Source organism: Dipodomys merriami, unplaced genomic scaffold (genome assembly GCF_024711535.1).
Source record: "Dipodomys merriami isolate MVZ:Mamm:240054 unplaced genomic scaffold, mDipMer1.0.p SCAF_81, whole genome shotgun sequence".
In the NCBI taxonomy this organism is placed as follows: Eukaryota; Metazoa; Chordata; class Mammalia; order Rodentia; family Heteromyidae; genus Dipodomys; species Dipodomys merriami.
In genome coordinates, this window is record NW_027206413.1 from 134,774 (window position 1) to 140,773 (window position 6,000).

A 6,000-nucleotide genomic window follows, 5' to 3' on the forward strand; every position below is an offset into this window, starting at 1 on the left:
TCCACTTTCTTGTTAGAGAAGATGCGTTAGCAGTTCTTTCCAGACCATTTGCTCAGCTAGTGACTATTCTTAGGGGTGAGGCAGGGAAAGGGCTGGTGCTCAAGAATGTTAGGTAAAGGGGGCTGGGAAGGTGGCTCAGTGGTGGAGTGCTCGCCTAGCACCCATGAGGCCCTGGGTTCGATTCCTCAGTCCTACATACACAGAAAAAGCCGGAAGTGGCACTTGTGGCTCAAGTGGTAGAGCGCTAGCCTTGGGCAAAAGAAGCTCAGGGACAGCACCCAGGCCCTGGGTTCGGGCCCCAGGACTGACACCTGTGAGTCTTCCGCACAGAGCACGCTACTTGGGGTCCCCAGAAGCCGTTGTGTTACAGGGAGAAGCTTTAAGAAGTCAAGCTTAATGGGCGGTCACTGGAGGACGCATCCGTGAAGAGCGCAGTGGGGGCCCATACTCCTCTTTCTCTCATTTTCTTGCTGTCAGTAAGGTGGGCAGCGAGGCTGTGACAGAGGCTGAGCAACGATGGGCAGCCCAAGAACAAGGCCAGTCAGCCGTGGACTGAAGCCGCCATGACAAAGCTGCTCTCTGTATAGGCTGACCGTCTCATAATGGTATTTGTAATAGTAATGACTAACACCGGGAGATAGGATCTTTCCAGCTCCACACCCAGCGGTGTAGAACAAGTTTACATCAGTGACTCAGTTCTCTTCCTCCACCACCTTCACAGCCACGGCAGCTCATGAGGCAGACTTGTTAACTCACTTCTTAATTCAAACACTGCAATTTGTGAGATAGAGATGGTGACGTTACTAGGGGAGATGCTCAGTTGAGTCACAAATTGAACATCTGAGGACCATCCAGGCAAAGGAGGAAGTCTCTCTCTTCCCAGCCTCCCAGTACCAAGATAGGCACGGCTTTATTCATGCTGTCAGCGCAGACTGCACACATCTGCACTGTGGGTTTGTGTTTAGGCAAAGAAGCACCTGTTGGGCGGCCCAATAACTGACCGCAAGTCCCATCTCAGGCCTGGTTCTCATGACGCCACTGCTCATGAGCAACTGTTCAAAGGTCTGTCCATCTTCTTAAATACTGGCCAGCCTCAGTGTTTGTTAACATTCTACTTAGTAGGAACTCAACGCTCAACACAAGCATAGTATCTGTAACTCTCACACCAAGCTTTGAAGAGGTTGGCAACTATATTTGCTCTGCTAGTCTGGAGAACCACATCCGCGTTATCCAGCTTTCTGTCACTGTGGCAGGAGTCCTAAGAAAATCAACTCCCAATTCCAAAATGTTCCGTGTGTGGTTGCTTGGCCTGTGGCAAGGAAGTACCTCGTGATGGAAGTGCGTGGCGGAGAAAAGCTTCTCGCCTCATGGTGGCCAGGAAGAAGAGAGACAGAAACAGAGAGAGAGAAGAGCAGGTCGTCACGAGACAAGGGAGCAGTGGGAGGGGGAGCTGGGATGAAGTCCAGTCCCTGGTCAGTGAACTACTTCCTCCAACTGAAAAGTTTCACCACTTCCAATCTATGAGGTTATGAATCCATAAGAGAGTCCTTGGATAACAGAAAGCCCTCATTCCTGCTCCGGCACCACTTCTCAAAGGCCAAGACTTTGGCACACGATCTTTTTGCGGGAGAGGATAGTGGGCAGTTAAGACCCAAGATACATCATTATATATATATAATGATGTATCTTGCAAATTAACAAGGATTCAATCTCTTGATCAAACAGTGGTGATACATTGTTAGCTCCTCAGCTCTCAGGAAGCTGGGGAGGGAGGGACCTGAGGGAGCACATCCCATTAGACTCCATTTGGTGGCCAACTGCTAGACTTTGCCTCAGGTCACTTGGAAGACCTGATGCTCTTCCATCTAACTTTTATCCAACTGATATAACCTATACATTCTTCATGTTCATTCTGATAGCAAATCCCTTCCATGGTCTTTCCCTGTTCAAGAGATGGAACTGAAATTGCGCATTCTGTGTGCTTTGCTATAATAGTAATGGGGTGGCTTTAGAGTCATCAGACTGGAGAAGAATTGGCTGATCTTTTGGATATAGGAATGGCTAAAGAGTGGAGAAGCGGCTGAAACACCTTCATCTTCATGAAGTTAGGGGATAACCTGGCTCACAGTAGGTCAAGGAGTGTGCACGGATATGCGTTAGTCAAAACTTGGATTTGAATCTCAATTTTCCAGGCAGGAAAGTCTGGGAGACTCTTATCTCCAATTGAACACCAGAAAACCGGAAGTGGCGCTGTGGCTCAAGTTGGACAGCGTCCAGGCCCAGAGTTCAAGCTCCACGACCAACAAAAAAATAAGCAAACAGAAACAAAAACCTAGACCTCTAGAAATGTATTATAATGAAAGCCTCTATTTTCTCGTGTTCAGTCACCAAAAACAGATTTGGTACCTGCATGCTGGAGATGGTTTTAACTTCTCCCTGTCCAATCCACTGAACGTACGGTTTAAAGGCCAGAGACCAGGAAGAAGATCTTTCCCGAATGGATCTGTGCCTGGAAAGACTATCTGAGGCGGAGGAGCTGTATGTTCAAGGCCATGGGAGCTTCATAAAGGGGAGGAAGAGCTACCTCCTTAGAGATAGTTCTGAGATTCACAAAGTTACAAAAGTAACCAGAGAGGGAAGGCTCGGTGGACAGACAGGCCTTTTATTTTTTGCACTTTGCTGTCCCCCAGAGCTGGCTAGCTGGCTCAGGGCAGTGTGCTCCCTGAGCCACGCACCATCCAGCTACCTTCATCAATTCTCTTGCTGCTTGCAGAGGGAGGGAGGGAGCATCCCATTACAGAAGGACTGAAGGAATTGTGGCACTCGGAGGGAAGTGATCCAGAGGATAAAACGCGATCGAGTCGTGGAGTTGGTCGGAAGCCAGATGCTGTTGGCGTAGCTCGGTCATAGCATGTGCTTCTGCCTCACCAGCAGGGTTTGTGTCCAGGGGAACGAGGGCGTGGTGGGGAGCAGGGGTCAGAAACACCAGGGCTTCATTTAACCCCACATCCAGATTCACTCCCAGACGCCCCTACCAAGCGGCGCCACATCATCCTTCTGAGCTGGAGTTTGACACACGACCGCTTCCTCACCCATCAGGTGACGGTGACACAGAGTCCTTCACCAGAGAGGTGTCAAAGTCCAGCCTTCCAGCACCAGGCCACTCCATCCTTGACCGAGACACAAGTTTCAAAAGGCAGCCAGCCTTTGCTGCACTTCCCTGGCCACAGGGACTTGGAATGGCCCTGGCTACTTCTCAGGAGGAAATAGGCGCCGAGGGGGACATCCTGGGTTGAGAGATGTCTCAGTTCCTGACCACTGCACTGCAGGACCCCTGCTGGACAGGTGGAGCCAGGCGTCCCCGCTCCCACACTCTCCCATTCCTAACTGACAGTCGTGGGCTTCCCCCCAAGACTTTCCTTGAGCACTTTACAGAGAATAAAAGAGAGACACACAGAGAAAGGATGAGAGAGAGGGGAAGAAAGAGAAGGAAGAGGAGGAAGGAGGAGGAGGAGAGGAAGGAGAGAGAGAAAGAAGGAAGGAAAGGAGGAAGGAAGGAGGAGAAGAGAGAAAATAGACCCTTCTGGTTTTCTCTGGGAGAAGGAAATGGAAAGCCAACAGGCTCCTTTCTGGAAGATGGCAGATGCCAAGGATTCCAGGAAATTCCCAGCGCACCTCTCCTACAAACCAGGCTTTCACAGGCCTTCAAAACAGGAGCGCCACTGACGAGAAGCCAGTTCCCCACACGTGCAAACTGCAGCTGGGTGGGGCCGGGTGCCCGCGTGGGCGGCGTGGTGCTAGGGGGGTGAGTCAGGGGCCTAATGCCCGTTTCACTCAAGAGCTGGTCACCTCTTCCAGCAGCCGGCTCACGCCAGGCCGGAACTCGAGTGGATGAGGACCCATGACTCACGACGGCTGTGGGCGCTTCCTTAACCTTGGGAATGCCAACCAGGGTTCAATGCCACCCCCGGGGCACCATCAGATTACAACCCCTGCTCTCTACAAGTGTGTGACTTGTGTCCTAGATTGAAACCGATTTTAAGCCTAAAGATGCAGCGCAAAGATCACGTTGTTGTTGTTCTTTTTCCTTCTTGGACAGTCTAAAACAAAATGGCAACAATACAAGGGACCTCGTCAGCTGGACCCAAGTCTGAGGAAAGTCTTCTCACCCACAGGAGGGATCTAGAATGAATGTCCCTTTGACCAGAGTGGACAGGGCTTTCGTGAGGGATCAGGGTACAGAGTATCGAAGCTGGAACCTTCTAGGAGGCAGCGGGGTTTCCAAAGCAGGACTGGGGCAGCCCAGGACTCCAGGAACCCTCTGCTGTCCAGCCCTGACACAGACGTCTTTCCAATCTCTGCCACCCAGGTGAGTAACCGATGCCTTGAAGATTGTCGTAATGTGGCACAAACAACCTGAGATCCGTATCTGTCCGCGCAGCCTAGGCCCAGAGGAGGGCTGCCGGTAATTGGCCTCCGAATCGCCTGGTGGCTTGTCAACCGCAGTGTGCTGGATGCCTCCCGGAGGCCCTGTGGTGAGGAGAGCTGGGGGGGGGGGGGGGGCTCCTGCGGCTCCTAACAAGTGCCTGGGAAATGCCAGGATGTTGCCAGGGCAGAATGTTTCCAGAACCGCCAGTTTACGTGACTCACAGGAGCCGCCCAGCCGCACGGGTCCCTCATTCAGAGGAGTAGCTGGGTGGGTCACGCCGCTTCGAGTGTGGTGAGCTCCGTGTTCAGCTGCCTAAGCGTGAATGTGGGCCCGATTCACAGCTGTGCGCCCTGAGGCAAAGGATCCCCGCTCGCTGCGCCCCGGAGTTTTGACGACAAATGTGCTCCTTTTCTGGTACTTAGGGTGCAGTAGACACAGATCCAGTGTGTTTAATTCTTTGTGGTGTCCTTGAGGACCAAGAAATAGGTGTGCTATCATCCTCAGATGAAGGAGTTAAGGGAGAGAGGGATACAATAATAGCAACTACTTCAGTAGGTTACCACATAATTGCAGTGGTATTCAGACTGGGCATTCCAGAGAATACCCCCTAAAAATCAGTTTGAGCAGCTAAGAATGTGACTTCCTCTTGCTAAGCAAACATGAAGTTCAAGGTGCCACCCTTCTATTGAGAATGAACCAGGCTTCTGATTCGCAGAGGGAGGGGTCCCCCTCAGGTCCTTCCCCCACCCTCCCACGGGGGGTGGGCTCCGCTCAGCAGCCTTTTCTGTCCAGAGCTGCTACCATTCCCAGGGCTCCAGGGCAGGCCGGGGCAGGCATGGGGAGGGCGAGGGCATGAACACAGCAGTGTGCATGCGCCTGGCTAAGCAAGAGTCCTGTGCTGGACCTGACAGGTCCACTCCAGAGAATGCAGCCACTTGGCAAACCCGCCAGCCCGAATCAGGAGAGCAAGAGCGAGCTGAAAGAATGCCGTGGGCCCAGTGCTGTGCCAGCACATTCCAGCTTGACTGACACTTGCTGGTGGCCTTTGTTTGACTCAGAGTTGGAAAACAGGAGACAGGGCCAGGATTGCTGCTTTTACTGACTGTGATTACACTGCAAGCTTTCTTTGCCCAGATCATGACACAGGACCGTCGGTAAACCTAGGATGTGAATACTCATTCCTATTCAATCGCCACCATCCACCTGAGTAAAAAGCTGGTAATTAAACCTCTAGAACTTTCTAACTGTAAGAATACAAGAATCATGGTGCAGTCCTAACCCACACTCTCGCTCTCTACCCCCTCCGAGCACCGTGGATCCTCGGGCCTGGCCCCACAGCCTGGTCCTGGCTTTGGATCAGCCAATGCCTGCCCAGGTCTTGTGGGTCCCCTCCCTGGAGTCCCTTTCCAAACTTCACTCCTCACCAAGGCTGATCATGTGTCCCGAAGTGCACCTCAGAGCCCAGATTTGTAAGAAGAAACTTGAAAGTGGCTTTGTTTTTTTTGGGTCAGGTCATGGGGCCTGAACTCTGGGCCTGGGTGCTGTCCCTCAGCTCTTCAGCTCAAGGCTAG